Source organism: Simochromis diagramma, unplaced genomic scaffold (genome assembly GCF_900408965.1).
Source record: "Simochromis diagramma unplaced genomic scaffold, fSimDia1.1 OVJJ01000746.1, whole genome shotgun sequence".
NCBI classification, from domain to species: domain Eukaryota; kingdom Metazoa; phylum Chordata; class Actinopteri; order Cichliformes; family Cichlidae; genus Simochromis; species Simochromis diagramma.
Genome location: NW_024386757.1, coordinates 2,822,908 through 2,847,793, shown reverse-complemented (window position 1 = coordinate 2,847,793; position 24,886 = coordinate 2,822,908). Strand labels below are relative to the sequence as shown.

General features: G+C 39.6%; 1 protein-coding gene across 4 annotated transcripts in view; it reads right to left on the bottom strand.

The window, feature by feature from the left end:
• Positions 1-24,886, bottom strand: part of LOC120731029 (heparan sulfate glucosamine 3-O-sulfotransferase 5) — a 105,053-nt gene that overhangs the window by 34,103 nt on the left and 46,064 nt on the right. For 3 of the 4 annotated variants that reach the window (XM_040027768.1, XM_040027760.1, XM_040027777.1), the window contains one exon: positions 20,096-20,171. The exons of the other annotated variant lie outside the window; for it this stretch is intronic. The gene's annotated coding sequence lies outside the window, so the exon portion shown is untranslated. The remainder of the gene's footprint in view (positions 1-20,095; positions 20,172-24,886) is intronic. 4 annotated transcript variants of the gene reach the window in all.

Here is a 24,886-nt window from a genome sequence, read left to right as displayed (position 1 = left end):
CATATGGGGGAGTTTAAGATGCGAGAGCTAACCATCCGTCTAACGGGGGACAAAGGCTCATTAAAAGAGAAATTAAAAACAATAACATAGTGATCAGAAATAAAAATGTCCTCAGAGCAAATAAAATCAATATTTAAACCCAAAGTAAAAACAAGGTCCAGTGTGTGACCTTTGCTGTGTGTAGGACTGGACACATGCTGAGCAAAATGAAAAGAATCCATAATGTTCATAAAGTCTCTGGCAAATGGGTTAGAGTATTCATCAACGTGTATGTTAAAGTCCCCAACTATAAGCACCCTAGACAGCTTCATAGTAGCGGATAAGAGGTCACTGAGCTCCGATAAAAATAACCTGTTATATTCAGGTGGACGATACACCACAGCACAGCAGAAAGGATCCTTGTTACCAATTTTAAGCAGCTGCAGCTCAAACGAACGAAAAAGTCCAGTTTTCACGGAGCGGCAGGAGAAACGGTCCTGGAAAGCCACGAGGCTGGGTAATAAAAGTATAGCCATCCGTGCAGAGTTCAATAAGTGACGAGTAGTCTACATCCCGCTGCCAGGTCTCAGTCAGGAATAAAAAATCCAGTTTTTTAGATAATATAAAATTATTCAACAAGAATGATTTATTAGACAGAGATCGAGCGTTAAAAAGCGCCATATTCAGTGAGCTAGAAGCCTCATTATTTTCAGAGGCTCGAGTTAAGGGACGTCAGGGCATCGATCACTAGACATCCCTGCGCTTAGCTAGCTTGCTATAGTAATCAAAATGTGATGGTGACAGCGACACATGTGAGTTTATACTGCCAATACACCACCAATATTTAGCCACCATCTTTGATCCTCACTAAATCAACTACCTTTGTGGGTGGCAGAACCTGGATATCTGTCATTGTTGATCAACAGTGTTATTTGATCAATGGGATTTGATCAGTGGTCATGACAGTTTGCATATTAATGATCAAGGAACTGACCTCACAGCCCATTGTTCATTCAGTGAGCTGGTTTCAGTCATTGTGCAAATCTACTATTTATAAGATTGGGGAAACCTGCAGTCAGCTGAGACTGAAGAAATCACTTGGATGAGTGACGAAACCCTTTTGCAGTTCCTGCTATTTAAAATTCACTAAAGTTACTGTCACCATACAAGATCACCCAGTCACACATAGTCAGAGCATTTTTATCTAACACTCACACACGACATCGTATGCATCGCAGGAAACTTGGGGTTCAGAATTTTGCCCGAAGGTTAGGATTGGATGGTTGGTAGATTCTACAACCTAAGCCACAGCCACTGAAAAACACCCCAGCACCATCCGCACTAAAAAAACCTTGTGATGACATTCATACCTGGACTAGCAAAGGCCTCAAGGGATCGAGTAGTGACAATAAGGTGGGAGGACGAGGTTAAAGCTGAGTAATGTGTAAGTGATGAGAGTCTGAGTCATGACAACACTGCAGGGACTGCTGAGATATCTCCCTGCTGAATGACCAGCTTGTGCCATTCACCTTCTTGGCAATCAACTCAGTCTCTGATTGGTTTATCTTGAGTTGAAATGCAGCAACCTTGGGGGCATCCTAACCGTGCAGTTTCAGTCAGGCATCAGCAGTGAATGCTTTATGTGTATGCCCTTCGACAAACCGGGTCTGACAGCCTGCGTGAACATCCTGGGGATTGTTGAAGATGAGGTGAGGGAGGGAAGGTGGGGGAAGCAGAGGTAGCTGTAGGTGTAGGGGCAGCCCTGCAGTGAAGCTGACATGTGCACAGAGCTAATTGGCCATGCAGCACTTATGCAAAAGCCTTTTAACTGTTTCCAGCCATCAAACACCCTCTGATTTACTCTGACAGACCCTCTGCTCCACTTTGCATAAAGACGCGTAGGTGTTTAAAATTTCATCTGTCTCTCTCAGCAGAGGCCTATCATCACTGTCCAGGATTATTTCTCCATCAGGCTGTCAGCAAGAAGCACAGCTCAGCAGGACATTAACCCTTTCAGCTCATCCACTCAATTCATCCATCACATTTCTTTGTTTTACACAAGAACATAATCAAAAATTTTTGCAGCTGCTATGAATCATCTTAACATTGGCACAATCTAAATATGCTGATCAGAAGGAGTATATTGGTCCCCAGTGAACTCATCATCACCTACCTGTCTCCCCAGTTGATTGCTTGGCACAGTGCACCGTTCACAGGGCATCAATAAATTATCTGACAAAGGAGAACTTGAGATATAATATATATCAGGCTCTTAAAGCCAGGATGTCTCCAATACAGAATATCCTTCAGTTTCGGGTGATCTTTTATAGAGATCTCATCACTAACAGCACCATACTTAAGTTAATTGTTATTAATTTAGCAACACTGCTAAAGAAAGGTCAGAACAGGAAAGAACTCATGTACAGATATTACTGTTTATAAGAAATAACAAGCAAAGACTCAATGTCATGATTAAAGGCTTTTAAAGCAGTGGGCTTCATCCTGCAGTTTGTTGTGTCAAAAATCGCTTTCAGGCTCTTGTCATTGTCTGCTGCCTCAATACAACCTGCCAGGAGAAAGTTCCAAAGTCAGTGCTGGGTAACAAGACTGTGGTTTACATCCAATCTGAACATTTTCTTTTATTTGGTAAATTGTATATAGCACTTTTCTACTCTCCCTGAGCACTTTATACAACAACATGATCACCAGCTAACATTCACACTCAGATGCATCGCAGAGCAACTTAGGGTTAATATCTTGGTATGCAGACAGGGATCGAACCACCAAACTTCCAAATAGTAGATGACCTGCTCTACCTTCTGAACTATAGCCACCTCTTTATGTCCACTTGTTTCATTAATGTTTTTCTTTTGCTTTTACTCGACTTGTTTTGTTGTAGGTTAAAATTGTGGTTTGTATGTATGGATTGATTGATTTTTTGGCATTTTTTACTTTATTTTTCTAAATATATTTTAGATTGGGCATCTGACAAGGATGCCTCCTGGGCGCCCCCTGGGTGAGGTGTTCCGGGCATGTCCCACCGGGAGGAGGTCCCAGGGCAGACCCAGGACACGCTGGAGAGATTATATCTCTCGGCTGGCCTGGGAACGCCTTGGTGTTCCTCCGGATAAGCTAGAAGAGGTGGCTGGAGAGGGAAGTCTTCTCTGCTTAGGCTGCTGCCCCCGCGACCTGGCCCCGGATAAAGCGGAAGAAGATGGATGGAAATATATTTTGCAGTATCTCATTCCCCAGGAATGAGAATTGACTGCCTTACACACATAGTTAACCTAATGCAGTTCATTCTGGGCCAGGAAAAACCTTGATCTATAAGAGAAAATGACGATTAGTTAGAAAATTTCCCAAAGTGAGGACAACTGTAACAGTTTAAAGGCCCACACGTATAAAAACACGTTTTGCATAATTTTGTTCAGCTAACATAGAGTAATTAAAATGCATAAATAGGATATTGTTAGTTGTTTGTTAATAGTAACGTTTTGACAATTAATTACATTGGGTGAAGATGAGCTGGTCTGTTACTCTAAAATAAAAGGAATTGTCAGATTCTCGGCTGGCCTGGGAATTCCTGGATTGTCAGATTTTCCCTGTTTTTACACAGATGAGACAAAAATGCTGATTACGTCAGTGCAACTCATAGATAGCTGTCATGTTCATATTTAAAAACATTTGCACTGTTGTTCATGTCAATACTTAGATAAACATGTTTCCATGTTGAAGTGACTCTGTCCCTATCACACTCTGTCAAGTCGCATCATCATCGTCTAACATTAGTCATGCATTGTTTGGTTGCTGGGATTTTTCCTGGGTCAATCCACCTGTGTAAACTGGTTTGCCACATAATGACTCAGTTTCACCTGTTCACTGTTCCCTTCTTGATCTGAGGGCTACATTTGAAGCCCCGTAGCTGAACAATAGCTCAGTCAGGATAACTACAGTGAACAAAAAGACATTTATTTGTTACTGCAGTAACTTATAATGGAAGGGTGGCTCTCTTCTCTGTGAGAGGGTACACTACCTTACTACTCTCATCTACATACATGAAATTCATTAGTTAAAAACAGTAGAACTGATACAAGGGGGGGGGGGGGGGGGAGGTTGGAATTGTAAATGAACTTGGTTATCCTGGGCTTACTTTGGACTCTACATTTAAAAGCCACAATAAAAAGTTGCTGTAAAATTTCACTCACATAATTTTAAATTATATAAAAGGACATTTTAATGTTTTGGGTTATGTGGACTTTGATGCTTATCTCCTGCATTTCGTCCTATCCTCTTTGCTAAATTTCACACAGAAAGATCATTATATTCTTTGCTGTTGGCAAACTGGCTCTTAGATTCCCATATGGGGTGGAGCACATTTGGATACAGATGTTTAAAGGCAAACTTTGCGCAAAGACACAAGGTGTGTACTTTTTGTGGCTGCCAGTATGCACTCTGCATCAGTGAGTAGAAAATTGGTACTTGAGTGGATCACTAGTCATGAATTCACCACAAATGTGTGAGGAAATAAGGTCCAAATTGCCAAGGGATAGAAACAGTTTTGTGTTGGCTAGAAGAGGCAGTTCGTCTGCCGATAAAGCTCTTGAAAATTTGCCTGACTCTAGAAGTGCACTTGATGTCTAAAATGGTTTAAGTAGGAGGTGAAATGCAACGGTACACAAAAAAGAGAGTTTTTTTTTCAAAGACTGCAGGATTCTGTTTTCACACTGTGAAAGAAAGCAGCAATGAGCTGCCCATCATCTGCTCAGGGAGCCAGTCAACTGTTGCCAGTCAGGGCAGGGAGCTCTGCTTGGTTAGGCAGATTCCTCTTCACATGTCCATTTAACTGTGTCTCCCTGCAAAGTTTCATCCTAGCATCAGTGAACTGTGAACTGACATGGCCCAGCAGACAGCATTGAGAAGGAGAGTAACCACTGTAGCACAATATTCTTCATTCTAGGCATCACTTTATTCATTCTAAACATTGTGGGAATTAATATCTTTCATAACAATCTTAAACAAATGACAAGCTTTAATCTCTTAACATCTATCAAGTGGTTGGCAACCACCTGACTGACATCTGTTAACTTGAAGAGTTTGTAAAATCGATCACCAAATGAATGCGTTTAAGCAAAAGGAGTTGTCACCAAAAGGACTTATGCAAAATTTGACTTGAAAGGTAAAAACTTCCAATTTTTGAAATTATGCTTATTAGCTACATCCACTTCTGAGTGGTTTAGACCTTTATGCAGAGAATTTCCATTTATTATTTATTTATTGTTATCCACAAATAGAAATCTTAGGAGAACTGTAAAGCCAAAATGGATCTTCGACTGTTGATATGAGGGTCAGCAACCTCTAGTTTCTGGAACTATGATTGCTTAGCATATGGCTGAAATGCAATGTACCCTTAAAACACTACCTTACCCCTAAGTGGTCTGCCTACGGCTTGCTAAATGTTAAGAGGTCAGAAGAAAAGGTGGTGAGATAGTGTGAGACAGTGTGACTTTCATGAGTCATATTTGCCAGAATCTGAAACTAATTATCCATCATCCCAGTCTCATAGTCCTTCAATCAAATCTGACTGAGGATGGGAAGTAATGCCAGAGTTTCCAGCGCAAACCACATTACAAAGATGGCTTAAGGGAGGCACTCTTGAGTGTTTCAAGGCTGAAAAGGAGCACTTAACTTATTTTGCACTGCCCCTGCCTTATTTCATGTTTGTGATGTTTCTTGCCAGATTTCAAGGAATTGTGGAACTACAAGTTAAAGTAACTTAATATCTGTCAGGGTCTTTTTGTTTGGTGTTGCCTACACTAAAATACGTAGGAATGCCTCTAGTGACCACTCATGATCAGAATTACAGCTTAGCAATGTCCACAGCTGGACTGTTAGAGAGGAGTCCAAGTGATGATACAACAGACAACTAATGTGTAGCTTAAAAAAGGAAGTTTTCAAAGGACTCTTTGCAGTTCTGTGGAAAACTAAGTACACCCTTCATTAGGATTGAAGAGGATAAATAACAGCCAGATGCTGCTAATCAAACACACTTGACTAATTGATTCACCTCTATAAAAACATACGTTTTGGGTATTTAGTTATGTTTTAACACAAAGTCACAATTTTCCTGGGAGAAGATTTCCCAGCAAAGTCACTTCAATGCTCAGAGCATGTAAAAAACTCAAGACCTACATCTCAGACTACAGCATATTTAGTAAAAGACTGAACAAATATGGCTTGTTTGAAATATTTGCCAAAACCCCCTCTTCTGACTACAAGAAACATGGCAGCACAGCTTAAACTTGCTAAAGAACTACAAATTCTAGAAGAATGTTCTTGGGTGGGCGATATAGCCTAAAAATTATATCATGATTTAACTTTTGCCACTTGCAGATTTATAAGTATAAATACACGAAGGGCATTTACCATCCTTCTTTTTCAATGAGCCATTTTCATTGATGACACACTTCCTAATCTGAAGTGTAAATCTACTGAAACAAGGTGTCTGCAGTGAGTGAGGGGACAGTGGAGTGTGAGATTGACAGACAGCTTGGTATAGTGCCTGCAGTGATGTGTGTGCTGCTGTTGTAGTGAGGAGAGAGCTAAGCATTAAAGTGAAGCTGTTGATTTGCTGGTTGATCTACTTTCCTACCCTCACCTATGGTCAGGAGCTCTAGGTAGTGACCAAAAGAACAAGGCCATGCATACAAGGGGTGGTAATTAGTTTTCATAGAAAGTTTGAAGGGTCCTCCCTTAGAGATATGGTGAGAAGCCTGGTCATTTGAGAGCAAATTAAAGTAGAACCACTGCTCCTCCACCTCGAAAGACACTAGTTGGCATGGTTCGGGAAGTTGGTGGATGCCTCCTCCGTGATGTATTCCAGGCATATCAGACCAGGAGGAGGCCCTGAACAGACCTGGGACTCACTGGAGAGATTACATCTCTTTTGGCTGGCTTAAGAATGCTTCAGTGTCCCCCAGATGAGCTGGAAGATGTGGCCAGGGCGAAGGAAGTTTGGACTTCTCTACTGAGATTGCTGCCCCCATGATTGGATGACTCAATGGATGGATTGATGAATGGTATGAAACAACTCCCTAGCATTTTAGCTTAACCACAAATAAAATACCATAACTTTGGGACGTTTCAGAAGCCTGCACAATGTTGTCACATAATGAAACTGTAAAATATTTTCTACCTGGGATCTTGTATCTGGTTAAAGCCCTTGCTTCCAACATTGCAACAGCATCAGTCATTTTTATCCACCATTTGCTCTGTCTGGAGTGCAGGTAGCAAGTACAGCTTGTGAGTGGTCCAACGATGCTCAGTGAAGTCATTTGTTTACATGTGGGTTGCTTATCACCAGCTGTATCTACTTATTCATAGCCTGGTTGTACACACCCACCCCAACCCAAAGAGCTGCGCGAAGGGACAGAGCAGCGGACCTGCAAGGAGGACCCCAAAAATGCATCACACGGGCCAGGACAATGCATGGGAGGCAAAGCAAGGAAAAGGGAAAAGAAGGGAAGGGAGCCACAGAGCCAAGTCAGAAAGAACCAGCAGTTCCCCCCTCACCCCGGTCCCATCAGCCTATATATCTAGTGCAACTCCCGCCCCACCCGGAGCCAAGAGATAACACAGGAGAGAGCCCCCGATGACCACCGAGGTACCCACATAGTCATAGGGACCTCTCTTAATTATGATTCCTTATGAAAAAGGATTAATCAAGATGACAATAAAGCGAAGAATCTATCTAAAAATCTGCTGCCTTTTTTTTATCTTCAAAGGATGATACCACAGCTGATAATGCACCCATTTAAAAAGCTGTGGTGGAGGTGACATGGTATCACAGACCTTGACAAATTTCCACTGGGTTAAGCTCTATACACTGTCTCTTTATTTGGTCCAAATAACCTTTGCGCTCTGCAAAGCATCCTCATTGTCCTTCAGTAAACAAGCCATAAGATTATAATGCAAGGGCTGGAGGAGAATCCATTAAAATTCTCTTGATCCCCCACAGCCAGACATTGGAAGGCTCATTCAATTCAAGAGAGGCCTGGAGTCACAAAGGAAACAAAGCTCTGTTATTAATGGGCTCCGTCTGTCTTGGACACATTTGCCATTTCTGTAATGTCACAGAGTGGCGAATAAGGACGCAATAAAACTCAGAGCCTGGAAACTCCACTTATTACAATTAATAATTAATTTGACGGCATTAACTAGGCAAAACTCTACATCTTACATAGCTGGAATAGAGAGTCTGTGGTAAGTATGTGCAGGGGTACCACCAGGGGCAGACCAAACCAAAGAGATTGTTACTGCCAAAAATGACTGCCCCAAGAGCACAGATCATGAATAATAGATTTGATTTTAGATTAACACAATGATCACCAAACATGGGTAAGAGACTGTTGTGTTTCTTCAAATTGGCAGATAGTCATCTTGAAAATGAGGTAGCTTTAAATTGGCAGAAAAAGGACACCTGGACATTCTTCTAAGTTCTGCACACAATGGGTTGAGGATACTTCCAGAGCACATTAAAGATGCAATCTAGAAAACCAAAGAACAACCATAGCACAAGAGGGACCTTTGAGTGACATACAGGCAACGCAATCTGATTGGTTTATATGTGAGCATATAAACATCAGCAGTATAAGCTACAATTACTTAAAAAAATTGATGAACACATGAAGAATCAGCACGCTAAAACTAAAGGAGGTGGATGATGTAATACACTAAACAGTGGGACTAGTTAATTTTAAGAACTCTTGGTCAACAAGTGTGAAACAATACCAGTTCAGGCTTCACAGTATTTCTGTTTGTTACAGCCAGACAGTGCAATTTAACCGAAATTAGGGTGGAGGGACCAACTACTGCAAAACAAAAATGGAAATCAATGGGCTGTTTTCTGTTTTGTTCTGTTCTGTTTCTAGAATGAAAGAAAGACGTACAGGTGAGGCTGCTCTGGGCTTCTGCTTGCGAAAAACATGTTGTTCATGTGGAATATTGTGAAGCTTCTCAGACGATACAGTTTGGCTCATATATGAAAAAGCTGAGCTGATTTGAGTGGAACTAAATATATTTAGTTCCACTCAAATCAGTCTTAACAAAGACCCATCCGAATTATGTAAACGCTTTATTAAAACAGATTGAGACCTTCCGCCACCAGTGATTCAAAAATCTGCTTTGCTTTCTGCTTTGCTTAACTACAAAGAAAACCAAGTATTTGAATAATAGAAAGGCAAATAGGTGCCCACAACTTCAGTGAGGCAGATGATGTCAAGTCCAGCTGACTACACTGTGTGCTTTAAAGTGCTGCAAAGTGGAATAAAGCACAGCTGGAAATCTGATTACAGCAGACAGTCTGAGGCAATCTGGCAAAATTTTCACTTTAATCATATTTTGAACCCACCTATGGAATAAATGTGCACTGAATCAGATTTTCAAAAACTGCTTTTAGCATTCCTAAGCAAATCAAGCTGTTGCATTTTTAAGGGAAAAAAACAATCATTAAGTGTTCCTACATGATATAATTTAATTTACAGAAAGCATTTGTATAGAGCATATTTTAAATCAAGCACTCATGCTTTGGGAGTTTGGGATCTCAGTGACATTAGTAGCTCAGTATGACAGATTACAAAGACCTTGCTGCACCTATGATCCTATAAATAGACTCAGAGGACTTCTGTAGCACCTACAAAAATACATTAGGTAGCACTTCATAACTTTACTTCACAGTCTGCAACTTTTGGTACAATTTCCCAACCTTTAATTATGCAATGCAATTAAGGGTACAAATTCCAGTACCTAAAAATATCCACAGGTACCTAATTACACTTACAATGTAGATAAAATAGAACAAGTAAAAAATAAGAGTTTTAAAGGAAAAGAGAAACCAAGCACCCACTTCCCAATTTGTTACCAAGGAGGGCTTTTAATATCTGCTGTTTGATGAACTGACTTTTTATAGGCTTAGAGTTTTATCATGGTGGATGGGGGTATGGTTCCATGCTTTAGTGTAAAAAAAAAATACTAGTTTTCATACTCACATTTCTACAACATTTGCCTTCACTCCGTGTGAAAAATGCCTGTTTCCTCTCTCCAGAGAGTAGTCATCTTGAAAATGAGGTAGCTTTAATTAGGTGCGTAACCTGCGTAATGTTCTAAAGAACAACCAAGAACAAGCATCAGTAAATCTGCTAACACGAAGCTTTAGCCACGTATGACTTCCAATTTCTTTCTGAAAGGCCATTTTACACATGAATATGGATGAAACACTGGAACATTCAAGTCTTTAACATTTGTGAAAAGAGCTTTCGTCTGATGAAAGGGCTTCAGCAATGAAGAGAAGTACGCTGGAATATGTGTTGAAATTAAAGGCTGGTCACATTAGTTTTAATTGGTCAGAATTTGTTGCATTTCATGCTCGTACAGTCGTCTGACATGAAAAAGAAAGTACAGAAACGTGAGTACAAAAAGTAAAACAGAAGCAATAAGATGTAATATCAGCTGTGGATAACTGTTACAGTAAACACATGCTGGTTTCTGTGTAGTTGTGGAAAGTTAAGTAAATCCAATAGGTCCTCAGTTTCTCTGATACCAGGAGTATGTGATATTGACCTGCAATGCTGCTGAACCATGACACATGGGCATCTGTGACACAGGGGAGAGTGTGGCAAATCCTTTAACATACTACTGATAAAACTACCAGGTGAGTCTGGGCTGTAACAGAGAGCATTTCCTACACAGTGTTCAGACAGCATAAAAGTTGTATCCTGTCAAAACCAGAATGCTGCAGCTTAGCTGGCTGATCCAGCACCTGTGAAAATACAGCTGCTGCGTATGAGATCAGAGCTCCATACTGCAATTTCAGAATGCTTCGTTTATATTCTCAAATGTTTTTATTTTGACACTCAGGATTAAGCTTTGATAAGGGCTAAAACCACTTTTGGGGATCTCTATGCACATTTTCAGGCACTGAAAAGTTTTATGAATTGCAACAACACATCATAAAGTCAAAGAGATGCTGAAGTATTCCTCTTGCTGCACACCTGTTGTTTAGTCTTTACTTGACCAAACGGTTTCCTGCCTTCTATCAGAATTATGTTGTCAGCACAATCTAGGCTGAAATGAGCATGGCCAAAAATTAATGTTGCTGAAAATTGATGGCTGTGGGCTATAATGCCCAGCAGGTGTTTCAGTAATGCAGCAGTTACCCTTCATGGAGCATACAAACAGCTTGAGCTAAGGTTGATGTCATTTTGCATTTTACTCTCTCCTTCATGTTACCGTCCTGTGACTACATCTTAAGTGGTGATGCTGCCACTATGCCAACGCAATGAAGTTAAGGGCTTGTGTGAAGGGCAGTAGTTTATGTGTCTGTTTTGCTCCCTGTGTAGCCCGGTGGCAGCAGTTTATCAAGTATACTGGAAAGGTGACTGCAGTTACACCGACGTGTCATTGAGCAGCAATGACCCCGGTCCCTTCCTCACAGGACTCAGCAATTGCTTCTATCTCTTAACATCCACTTCAATTACAGCTCATCACCAGCAGTTGTTGGAGTCGCCAGCAGCAATATGCAACGATAAAAAGGCACAAAGCCTGAGCACACTGAACAGCCCTGAATGTTGCTCATCATCTTTATCACTACATTTCTGCCAGTCAGTTCACAAATTTGCAGAAAGTAAATCATTCTTTTCCCTGTAAGGCTTTGGATATAAATGCAAATATTTTCAAATACACCTAAGTATATAAAGTAAAAGATATAAAAAGAAAGAAATACATAACAGGTATACAACACGTTCTAATCCCAAAACATAACATACAATGTGAGAAAATGTTGCTGTGAGAAAATGTTGCTATGTTATGCTTTTCGGGCGCCCAACCCAACTGTATGTTACGCATGAGAGCGGGTTGGAGCGAATGTACAAATGTAAGGTTAGGGTTAAGGTTAGGTTAGTGCTGCAATAGAAAGCCGTGAAGCGAATAAAAAGGGAAGCGGGCAGCTTTCTATTCTGCTTCAATCAAAAATCCAGAGCATTTGATAAGGACGCGGAGGTGTACCTTTCGCGTTACTATGACATACCTCGGGCCGTGACAAATCGCCAGTATGTTACGCGTTGGGAATGATAATGCTCTGTAGGTATGAAACTACCCAGCATAACAATAGACCTTCTGTTTACGTTAGATACAACTTCTTTTGCCACTAAGCTGCTGAACAGCTAGCAAATCTAGCAAATCATCTGCTGATGTAGTCATTCAATCAGTCAGATTAAAAGATAAATTCAAATATTAACATTTGTTGCTCAGTATAATTTGGTGAACATTAATGTACTCTTGATAGCCCACCCAAGTACAGCCTGTGTTGGAATCACTGAAGTCAGCATTATTTGACAGAGGAAGGCATTCATTTTCTATGAATAATTCAGCTGTCATGACATGAGCAGAGCGGGGTGAGAGGATTGAATAAGAAACAAAGAGATGAAGTTCTTCTGACATGACTTGAAACAGAATCTCTAGCAAAAATAGGCTAGAGCTCCAGCAGATTAAAGACTTCCACATTTGCTCAGGCACCTAATTTCCATAAAAATGTACGATGAGGCACTTGAGTATTACAATATATGGAGCTGTTTAGTTTTATTAAGTAAATTGATGAAAAAATTAGATTTCTCAGTCTAAGTGGATATAATAACCTACAGTATTACTTTAAAAGTCTGTGATGCTCCCAGCTTAGCTTTAAAACAGAATAATTGAACAGTAGAAAATACTTCTAAACCCTTCCTCTTTGCAATACCATAATAAACAGATTGGTGTGTGGTAAGGCCAGTTCAACCTCACTGTGGATTTGTCAAGGCAAATACTCTGACACACTCATTTTTACCTCATCAAGTACTACACTGAGGCCAAGGCAGTCAGCTGCAGAGAGGACATTAAATCTCTCTGCATTAACACTAACAAGGCCAGAACAGACACATTACCCTGTGGACTAAAAGTATCTCGCTACTGGCTCGGGTAGGAGATAAGGCCAAGAAAAAGAAATACATTTAACCTACATTCAGACAAACTCTAATAAACAACTCCCCTCCAACCTTTAAACAGTCGTGTGTTATACACAGTAAAATACATTTAATGACTGGAGTCCTCTTTTGGGGCTGTTCTCTCGATTATGCTGTGAGCAGCTATTGATTTCAGGTTGTCTTCTGCCTCATTAGACCATGGCAGAGCACTGCCCTGCAAGCTAAAAGAAGATCCATAAATAAGCTGACTACACAAGATCTTTTGTAAAATTGTTAATCTTTTATGGTTACTGTGAAACAATAAAGCCACAAAAGGACAGGTACATTTGATGGCCTGAGAATGAATGAAGCACCAAAGGTTTGAGGTTTGTCGGAGTTCCAAGTTGCACTGAATTAGTCCTAACTGAGTCATTATACCTATTACCATTTCATTATGCCGGTAGCCTATGTATGAGGCAGAGGCTTGGGAAAGGAGAAACCAGAGTCAAAGCCACAAACAAGATCAAAATGATCCCTCTGAGGGTGTGTTGCAATTGATCTGCTTTCAACTCCAGAAATGCTGGGAAAAAGATGCAAACCTTGCTCACCACACAGCCAAAGACCAGTGGCCCTGGCTGCTCCTGAGTGTTTGATCACTTAATTAAAACACTAGTACAGCTGCAGGAAATGTAAAAGAATAAATGATGTCTATTTCATGGGAAACTCTTTGAATGATCAGAGGAGCAGACAAACAAACCCTTCTAACAGGTTTCACTTCTCTTGGCAAGGTTGATTAGCAGGTATAATCTATCAGTCCTGTCCCATCTCCTATCTTCATTTGAGGTTTTTATTTTTGGTTATTGTTGGAATAATTGTCACAATTGTTCTGTTATTACAGCAATAAAGTCACTAAGCTAATTTCTACAACTCTTTCTAATATCTACGTGGTATAGCCCATCAACTTTATCTCTCTTTCATCACTATAGCTGCACATCCTTTCCAACTTGATCTCTCCATCTATCCAAGACAAGTCCTGAACTTCTTCTTCAGTGTCCAGCCTCACATACAACTCACTATAAACCTTTTCTTTTGCCTTTGCCATACACCTAGCCTTGCAGTACTCAGTATTTAATTTCTTCTTCACTTTCTTTACTTTTTCATTTCCTACTCCTTCCTTTGAATAGTCTCCTGGACTTTGCATTGTCTTCATTCCTCTGTTGAGATGATACTGCAAACACCTTGACAGTTTCACTTCAGCTGTACTTTCCCAGTCACCAGGTAACTCTCCCCTACCACCGAGAGCCTATGTCAACTCTTTCCTCAACTCAACACATTCTTCCTTCCTCAACTTCCACCATTTATTCCTTTCTCTCCCTAACGCCATACCCACCCAACACCTCATCATTTCTGGTCCCTTCACCTACATGTCCATTAAAGTCTGCTCCAATCATCACCCTCTGTCTATTGGAGAAACTATCTACCACTTCCTCCAACTTCCTCCAGAAATCTTATTTCTCTTCCAACTGACATCCAATGTCATTTCTTTCATTTGATATATGTAACTTCCTTCTCTCCATAATCTCAACCAGCTCTCTCTCTTTACCAGTCATAGTTCCAAATTTAAAGACCCTACTCTCACCTCCACATTGCCTTTCCTTCTGTCTCACTGCCTTCTAACATGCCTTCCCTTTCTTCTCCTTTGTCTTTGACCAACAGTGGCATGGTTTCCACTGCTGGTTTAACAGCATCGCACTGATTGGAACGCCTGAACTCAATGATTTGAATGGGTGAGTGTAGAATGGCGTGACACAAGAACGTCTACTCTGTCAAGCGCCAGAGTCTTGTGATACAGGATCCGTACTTACATGGAACCATTTTAACCAACAAAGTATTATATAGTAAATTTTCTTTTATTTATTCAGAACTGTCATTCAAACTGATATGCAAACTCTGCACAAGTTAGCACTACTCCAGCAACAGCTCTTTGTAAGTTCATGTAAGCTGCAAGCTGGTCTCACCCTGGACTTATTCCAGTGCATTGCATTGGCCACTGTCAATGTTATTCAGCTCCAACACAATGACTAAAAGCACCAAGAGTTTATATGCTGTCTAAGATATCCCAGATCTTAACATAGATTGTTATGATGCTATCTGCTTGAGCTGTGAGTGTATGGTGTATGGTGAGACTGTCCAGGGTAAACTACCTAGCAGCGAGGCTAAAAGCTGGAAGTCTGTACGTATCTGAATGGAGAACTCACTTTAGGGAAGTGAATTTTATTCTTTTTTATTCCCCCCCCCAAAAAAACTGTACACGAGTAGAAAGAACACTCTTTCTATTTTCTTCTTTTTTTATCTACACAGTTTGCATATGTTCATTGGAAGAAGCTACAGCTGACAAATGTTAGTGCTTTTTTGTGAGCTGAAGAAGGCCTACAAAAGAGTCAAATATGAAGGCGAAAATGTCTTATGATAAATGTATTATTTTTCTAGAAGATAAAAGCATGCCTTTATTGATTTTCCATGTTTCTAATAATTTGGCTGCCTTACAGCACATTTTAGTCTCTAAAAGTCTTTACATTTCCCTACTCTCTGTTTGGTCGCTATGCAGAGCTGCCAGAGAAAGACTGAGCTAAATTCCTGTGATCTTAAAAGGAAACGAGGGAAATTAATGGCTAGCCCTTCACTGCCTGCACTTTATGATGGATAACAGCAGAAGGAGGGTGGTGGGTGATTTCAACAGTATGGCAAATTTTGAATTCCAGCTCCTTCAGAATCAGGGTAAATTTGTGCTGACAGGTGATAATTTAAACACACTGGAACAGCTGGTTGTGAGTAACAGGGCATCTGTATGCGCGTGTGCATGTGCGCTACATTCAGCTGGCTCCATGCACGCCTGTATGAAGACTGGTTGTCATATTTCCTTTGAGTGAATTCCATTCGTTCACAACATTTAACTTCATGCTTATGCAGGTGTGTTGGTCTCAGAAGCCAAGAAACTCTTTTTTACAGAACACTGCCTGCTCAATCCACAGCTCTAGAGATATGATTTCCCTTTGTTTTCTCCCTTATCAAATGTCTCCCTTCTTATATAAACCTGCAGAACTTTCTGTGACTTCAGACTAACAAGGGGTTTCATTTCAGCACTCTTGTAGGACATTTTTATAAATATATCCTGTCTAGAAAGTGCTTCTGTTGACTTGCATTCTTATATAATTCAGTTGCAGTGACTTTGTTGGGACCACACTCATTCTTTCCTAAAAGAGTCAACAGTATTTCTCACTGAATGTATCTGGATCTTCTTGATGAGTCTTTAGTTTCACAGACTATGCAATAAACTTTGTAACACATATACATTTAGATGTGTGTCACTGAGATGGATAACCATTGTGCTCTACTCTTTTATTCCTTCATGTATGCATTTATGTAAATGGCTGCGTAATGTACCATCACAAATATGTAAATTATAGTGCTTGTGTGTAATCTCCCAGAATCCAGGAAATCTTTTGAACACTTTTACACTGCCTGACCACATACTGTATATCAAAAATGGACATAGCACAGCATGAATAGGTTGGTCAAATGCAATATTGTACATTTACTCATGTACTTTACTAATATATAGCAGTGTTTTGGATGGAAATTCTGCACTTCATGCATTGTACTTGCTTGAAAGCTTTAGTTGCTTCCTGTTTTCCTGCACTTGTCAACATCCACCAGGTCAGTAAAAAACACTTAGCAAGCATAGTTTCAGAAACTAGAAGATATTACCTTCCAAATCTGTTCTTTTGTTATTCAGATAAATGTTCTATATAAAGAAGTCAATTAGATGGGAATTACATTATTATCTGGCACATGCAACACAAATGGTTCCTAACATTTCCCACATGCCCATGTTTATTTGGGACCTATAAATCTACTTGTGACTTATGAATGCAATTTTTCAAGAAGGAATGCACCCAGCATCACAAAGAGTCAGCTGAGACATGACTAATGTTGAACCAACCTAGAACAGCTGAACCACACAAAACAACCTTTAAATATTACAGGGTCAACAAAGTTTTAATAGAAGAGTTAGACATTGCCCTCCATTTGATTTGTGGGTTTTGGTGTAAATTTCCGTTGTTTACACATGCCAGCAGTCTTAATTTGGTGATATTTCAGAGTAGAGCTGTCACTTCATCTCAGAATAAGCCTATAAAGCACTGAAGGTGCTGACACATGAAAAGAGATATGAGAGGTGGGATTAATCATGTGCCACAGAATGTGTATAAGGAGGGACGTACCTCAGCTAAGCTGCAGGAAATATGATGCAGGGAGAAGGAGGAAAGATGGGGCACACTGATTGATGAGTGTGGTGTGGATTTAGTTCTCTGCCTACCTACACTCAACTCCACCCCCACCCACCTGAGGTTGGTTTAAAGTAACAGCATGTGCCATGAGAAGCAGCAGCAGGTTCCATCAGCCATCTAAGCAACACAGGTGGACAGGAAAAAGTCAAAAGCCAAGGTCAGGCAGGGAAGTACTATTTGCGGCTGTGTTCATAAGAGCAGAGATGATAGTAGACTAATATAATGTTCAGCCAGTATATAAAAACACCTAATACCACCTAATATTGTGTATAATGTGTAATCAGAAGCAAGGATGATGGTAGTGGATCGTTTGAGACCTGTATGTTGTAGCTTGGGACCTCTATGGATCAAGTTTTTCATGCACATCCCACAGGTGCACAGTAAGACTGGAAATGGGAAGTCTGGAGACCAGGTTGTGTTCCTTGAGCAGTTTTTGCAGTATGACAATGTGCATTTTCCTATACAGGGAGACTACAGCCATGGGAGTGTGTTACCTTTGGTGTTATGTGTTAAAACGCCACATTCTTCTCACTAAAAATTGCATTTTTGTATTGATTTAATGTTTATTAAAACATTATATGAGCTAAAACATAGGAAAACTAAGTAACTGGTCCTTCTCCTGCTATTACAGCCTCTCTGGACATCTGGCAAATCTTTGCCAAATCAAACATGCAAATAATCAAGATTCAGAGCTTTGGTAATGACAGAGGGATACAAATGATTTAAGCCGTACTATTAACATACTGGAAAGAGTTAGTGAAGCTATAAGCAGAGCGATGATAATCAATGAGCGGCATTATGACTCCATGCTGAGAAGGAGCAGTGCAGATGTGTTCACGGGATGGTGGGTTGGACTGTGGCACTGACAAAAGACATGAAAACAGATTTTTCAAATTTTAAGCTTTTTAAAACAGCACAATGATTTTGAACTTGGCCCATGCTGTTAGTCATATTACCTACAATGGTGTGAAAAAGCGTTGGCCCTCTTCCTGATTTCCTATTTTTTGAATGTTTGTCACACTTAAACATTTCAGATTATCAAACAAATTGAAATGTAAGACAAAGACAATACAATTACATTTCTAAATGAAGGTGTTTATTATTAAGAGGAAAAATGTTATATTTCATCTTCCTTTGCAGAGCTTGTTCAATAATGTGATTTTTAATGTTGATACTGATACCAGCATTTGGAGATTTAAAAATCTGATATATTAGCTAATCTAACTTCCCTAGCATTTGTTATATGTAGTTATTGGAGTTATATGGAGTTACTAAGAAAAACTGACAATGCCGTTTAAAAAAAAATTAAGTCGTGGATTATTCGAATCCACTCTGTTTGGATCAGCTGGTTGTCGAGTTTGTGACATTCCAAACACGCAATGTCAACAAGTGCAACGTGCCCTCTGGTGGATAAACTATGTGACACCAACACTCATATCATGGTTGGAGGGTGTTTCGTCCATCTCTATTTTACTTTTGTTCATTTGGATTTATCAGCTGTTATAAATGCCAATAATTTGACATCAATTAAAGATGAGCCATCATCCAGGCAAGTCGAACTACAATTGTGGTAACATAGAGTAGTCACACAGACAATACCACAGTACATGTACATGTAGAGTGCCAACAACACATTAGCAGCAAATCCTTTCATTATAAAATGCTTTAACACAGAGCCAGTGGAATTCTAACTCGTTCAGCAAGTTTCTGTTTGCATTCTAATAGCAAGAGGTGACAGTTTGTTTCTGGACTTGTAGTTAGCGCAAATCCATCTTCACACAAAAACTGTAGCCCAGTAATGTTTTGTAAATTTCTGTAATTTTTTATAATAAACTAAAGAATGGTGCATGTGGTAGGTGTATTTCTGGTAGTGTGCTGGATGATTAATGATTGTCATGGTTCTGGGCCATTTGACCCAGCATTTGGAGTTTATGTTTTTGGTGACTATTATGTCTTATTATCATGTCTGGTTTAAGGTTAATTTCATTAGTTTTTATTCTGTGTCTCTGAGCTAGGTTCCCCTTGTGTTTTTGTCCTCTGTACCCTCTCTGTGTTTGTGTCCTTGTGTCTTGTTTCCCTTTTCTGTTCCCGTGTTTCTGTTGTCAGCTCGCGTGTCTTTGTCTGGTTATCACTGTGTATATAACTTCCTGTCTTACTTTGAAGGTACCTCGTCTCATGTCATGTTCAGTTTTGCTTCCCCTGTCTCATCGTGTCTGATTTGCCCCACCTGTGTTTCCCTCCTGTTTCTCATCCCCTCATGATTCCTTGTGTATTTAAGCCCTCTGTTTCCCTCTGTCCAGTGTCGCGATCTCCCTCATGAATGTGTTTCTCCTGGTTTAATTTGTATTATTTCCTGTCTAGCAATAAATCAGTGTCTTTTGAGTTAAAGTCCTATCTGCGAGTCTGCGTTCGGGTACAACCCGCCTGCTTCTCACAGCTAGTTTATGACAAATGACACCTTTGGAAAATATTAAACTATGATTTATCTCATTCTCTTGTTGTACCTCGCCTGGTGTGAAGCTACACTTATAGGACATGTCATAAATCTGAGTTTATAAATGTATTTATTTCTAAATATGAATTAAATGCATTTCAGAATACTGACTGTGCAGTACATAAATAAGATCACTGAGTGTGTTTATGTGTTATACTTCTTAAAAGAGGAACACAGGTACGCAGGTAACACATCTCCATTGCATTTAAATCCAGAAAGTTTCTCTGTACACTCAGCATGGATGAGAGGAGTGATGTGATGTGAGAAGGAGAGCTCATACATACCCTCTATTCCTCATGACTGCCAGAGCGGGTGTATTGCACCTGGATACTGCTTTATGTACTCACGTTGCTGCAGTATCTAAAATAGAGAAACTGAAATTCACTCTTCACCAAATGGACAATCACTAATTTCTATTCCAGCACACAAAATGGTAAAAATATCCTCCCACCATCTGTCTTGAATTACAAACTATCACATCATGGAAATGTGTAAGCAAACTCAGCTCCTGAGCCCAGGGAGAGGTTCATCTACTTTCTAGTTTGCATGACAAATGGGAAGCTATGCTTGGCATGCAGTTGGGAGACCGTGTGCATAGTTCAAATATACTCACAGAATGAAATAAAACACAACTCATGGGTTTAAAATTGCTCCCCTCTTCAAGATAATTAAAAAAGCAGCCCAAAGGATTTTAATATTTCAAAGGCAGAAAACAGGTGATGTAAACATGACCGCCACTGTGTAAAACCTAGCCGAATGTTTGGTGCACAGCAGTGAATGCCCAGAAAAGTCCAGTCTTAAAGAACTCTCTTCAGCTACAAGAGGAACTGGTGACAGGTTCCACAAAGCCCTGATATCGGCATCAGAATCCAGAATTTTAGAACAGGAGGAACTGAGATATCACAAGTAGTTTTTCCACCTTTTTCTTTACAACCTGCTCTTTATATCTGCATCTCAGAGGCCAACTGAAACCAAATCCACCTATATAAAAACACCCCATCAGACACACAGTATTTTCCTCAACACTTCACAACTGCCGCAAGGTATATCGTTTTACCCCAGACACAGCGGTGTGAGGTAGTTAGCACACAATTTGTCCATGTAGAAAGCATCGTTTGTTTGGAACACATCAGCCGAGAGGTAGAATTCATCGCCGAGTTTAATTTAATCAAAGCTCATTTTAGAATCTACGTGGCTCCTCATCACTTGCCGATTCATCATTTTATTTAAATATCTGAATTTTTGGAATGGTGATCCAAGCGGGACACAGAGGCTGCTAGTTGTAACGCACCAGAATGCCGCAAATTTAAATAAAAGCCTGACTATCCCGAGAGCCTAGCCGCAGCGACACTTTTCTTTCTGCCTGCAGGTGCGTTGGAGCCGACTTTTCTACCCGCACAGTGCGTTTCTGACAGTCGGGATTCGTTTATGCAATGGAGAAAAACAACAATACAGCGTGTTTCTCTGCTCCAAGACATCTGCGGTCCTTTCACACGGTAAGCATGTCTGTTATACCCAGCGCATAAATGTCTGTATGTCAGCGCTGATTATTCAAACCCTGTTTAAAATGTGACACGTGTGTTGTCCAAAAACATTTCCTCTAAATTTGTAAAGTTACTGATTTAAAAGGTATATTTTTGAATTTTTAGTTGCATGTCAAACATATGACATGCAACTCTTGAGCATATTTATATAGCTAAATCCACAATGGTATAATCACGCTGAATAAAAGATGCCCAAGCCTCTCGCACTCTGGGGCCTCTGGATGTCTGGGGCCTGGATCTCCTCCATGCCTGCTTCATGCCCTGGGGGACAGGGCTATGGCTCTCTACATCCTCTTGCAGACCATTACATGTGGAAACCATTTGAATACAAGCGCGCTGATCCATTTATTTTATTTTTTTTCCCCCTTTCTCACTGTCCCTCTCCCCTTCTGTTTTTCTTTTCCTTCCTCTTTCTTTCTCCCTTTCCTATCCCTCACTCATGTCTGTCCCGTCTGTAACAACTGAAAATAAAATAAAATAAATAATAAAAACAAAGGTCGATCAAATGGACCAATACGGCAATGCCACGATGATCCATTTGGCAAAATAAATCCATTGGGTATCCTTGTTGATCAATGATTAATAATTAATAATGATCAATGGTAAGTGAAGAGGTAGCTTGAACCCTAACTCTGGACATTTTCATGACAAGTGACAGCGCACTTGCTGACAGTGACAGCAAGTGACAGCGCAGACATGTGCTAACGAGAGAACATGTTTTATCATCATAAAGACTGTGATATGAAGCATCGTTAAAGTGTGACTTCAGTAATGTTGACTCATGCTTTTAATAGATGACTTAAAAACACTAAACTCTAATTTCAGTGGTTTATTTTAAGTTTACAGAATATAACATATGGTAAGATGATGAGTTTTACTTCTCACTGTTCGTGTTATGTGTATCTATTTATCATATATGTTGCTTTGCTCTGTAAACTGTAAAATGTTTCATTGTATTCATGAAATAAACCAGACTTTCACTGTCGGCATCTTTTAGTGTTTTTCTGCTTTTGTTCACTCCAAGTTAATAAAACCCACAGACATCCAGAGTTAACTCACTAACAGCGTGGCGCAATCTCAGTGTATTTAGCTGCTTTTTCCCTAAACACAATCAACTGAGAGAAATGGCTGTAGTCATACACTTGGGTCATTGTGAATGTTGAAGGAGATTTGTTCCATAGACACTGTATACTAGTGTTTCCTACACTTAATCCAACACTACTATGTTCTATTTAAACCCAGATTCCTTTTATAGTTTGCAGTGAAATTTGTTAAACCATTGCTTAATGGGACAGAAGTACAAGTCACTCTTTTACTAACACATTGTAGATAAGTTTATTGCTGGACAACACAGCTAACAGCCTCACACACTCTTTAGATTTTTGAAGTATTGTGTGTAAAGGTTTTAGTCTATCAAACCTTACCCTTTTCTCCCCAGTATCACAACAGTATGACTCCCAAAGTACGGCTCAGTAAATGAACAAGGACTCTAAAGTCAGAACAGAAAGATACAGTTGGAAGATGAATGATTGCGTTTTTTATGATGTGTAGTAAACTACACCCTCTTCTTCTTCTCTTTGTTGTTGTTCTTTGTGTGTGTGTGTGTGTGTGTGTGTGTGTGTGTGTGTGTGTGTGTGTGTGTGTGTGTGTGTATGCCTTAGAAGTCAAATAATACATTAGCCATACTTAAAAAAACATCTGAATTTCATTTAGAACTGAGATTCTAAGTTGCAAGCAGAAATTTTATGCACAGCCAGAAGCCTGTTTCCCCACTTTCACAATGCTAAGGTGTCAAATCCACAACCCCCAACAGATGGTTTGTTACACATGGGCGAGAAGAGCAAGCTTTACTTACATAGCCTCACAAACGATAGATTTTTTAAGTTTTTGGGTACAATGATTTAGCCACAGATGTAACTTCTACTTTTGATAAAGATCACTCCACCTGCATATTTCTTAAGAAATTAAGCATCTTTATTAAGCTCTTATTTATAAATGTCTACACAATAATAGACACTGTGTGCTCTGTGACATTATAGTCTTCTGCTTCCATTGGTTTGCATTTTAATCTCCCAACCTTTCAGGTTGTTATGAACGACTTATATTTCTAACATTTTGTGATGTAAAAAGTTTTTATTTTCTGTGTGATGGAATTAGTTAAGACACGAGTTATTTAAACAATTACAAATTATAAAAAGCACACAATCCCGTCGCACAACATCAACATTTATTTATATACAAAAATAAAAATGCTTTTTTACAGAAAAGAATTGTAACTTCATATTTTGTCACCGATTACTTTTTTTTATTTTATTTTTGTATATAAATAAATGTTGATGTTGTGCAACGGGATTGTGTGCTTCAATTTTACTTATAATGTGCCAAATCACTACAACAGACAACTCAAGGCAATGCCGTCCAGAGTAAGGATCTTGTTAGACAGTGTTTCTAAGATTTTTACACCCCGTTACAATAACCTCAGTTTTATCTGAACTTAGAAGCAGAAAATTAAACCTCATGTATCTAAGACATCCCGGCAGTGAAGACGAATGACTTTAATGAAACTGTCATGCTATTTAAATAAATTGTGTATGCTCCACTTATGTAGGTTAACAAATGCCTTCTGTGATAAGCTGCAACACATTAAAGATCACGATTAACGTGCTGCATGTTTCAGCATCAGGCCTGGTTCAAGATTCTGGTAGTTTATGGGTAACAACCTCAAATTATTCATTTTAACATTATTAACGATGTGTTGGTTTGTAAACTGTTCCATCCAGTGATGGAGGTTTTTACGGCAAAGAGATTGATTTCTTTACATCCACCATGTCAGTGGTAACCCATCCAGGGTTTGGAGTGGAGCTGGATTTTGAAAATAATATCAAAATTTTGAAATGAACTCTAATGCACTGAATTAGGCCTTGCAGATTTCCTGTGGTTTTCCAGTGTGTTGATCCAAATGGGCAAAAATCATTTAAAAAAGGAAAGAGATGGGTGTAGATCCAAACCATACCCCTAATAGGACAATGGTTTGCTGGAGACAATGGATGTTAAGATGTTAAAGACTAAGACTAAGTCAACTATGCAAGAAAAAAGAGACTTATGCAAAACCAGAATAGAAAATGTTTTAAAAATATAACATTTTGGTGTGGATGTATACGACATTCTCTCAGTAGCTTTTTTTCTGATTGTACACTCTTCAATAATGATATTAGCCAATATCAGAGAGGCCTGTTGAACCTCAGACATGACCTTATGCTCTTGATGAACACTTTGGCCTTTTTGTTGGACAACCACTCATGTCAGAGCAGGAAGTCAACTGAATTTTCCTCCATTTGTAAGATTTTTTGTAAGGCCTTCATGACCATAGAGTATGCACTCCATGGAAATTGTTTTCTAACCTTTTCCAGTTTGGAAGTCGTGACTTTGATTAATGAATGGTGCACTTCTGTAGACGTAGAACACGACAGAAGACCAATGTTTGGGCTCTTTAAATAGATCAAAACCATATTTAATTTTGAATCATTTTTC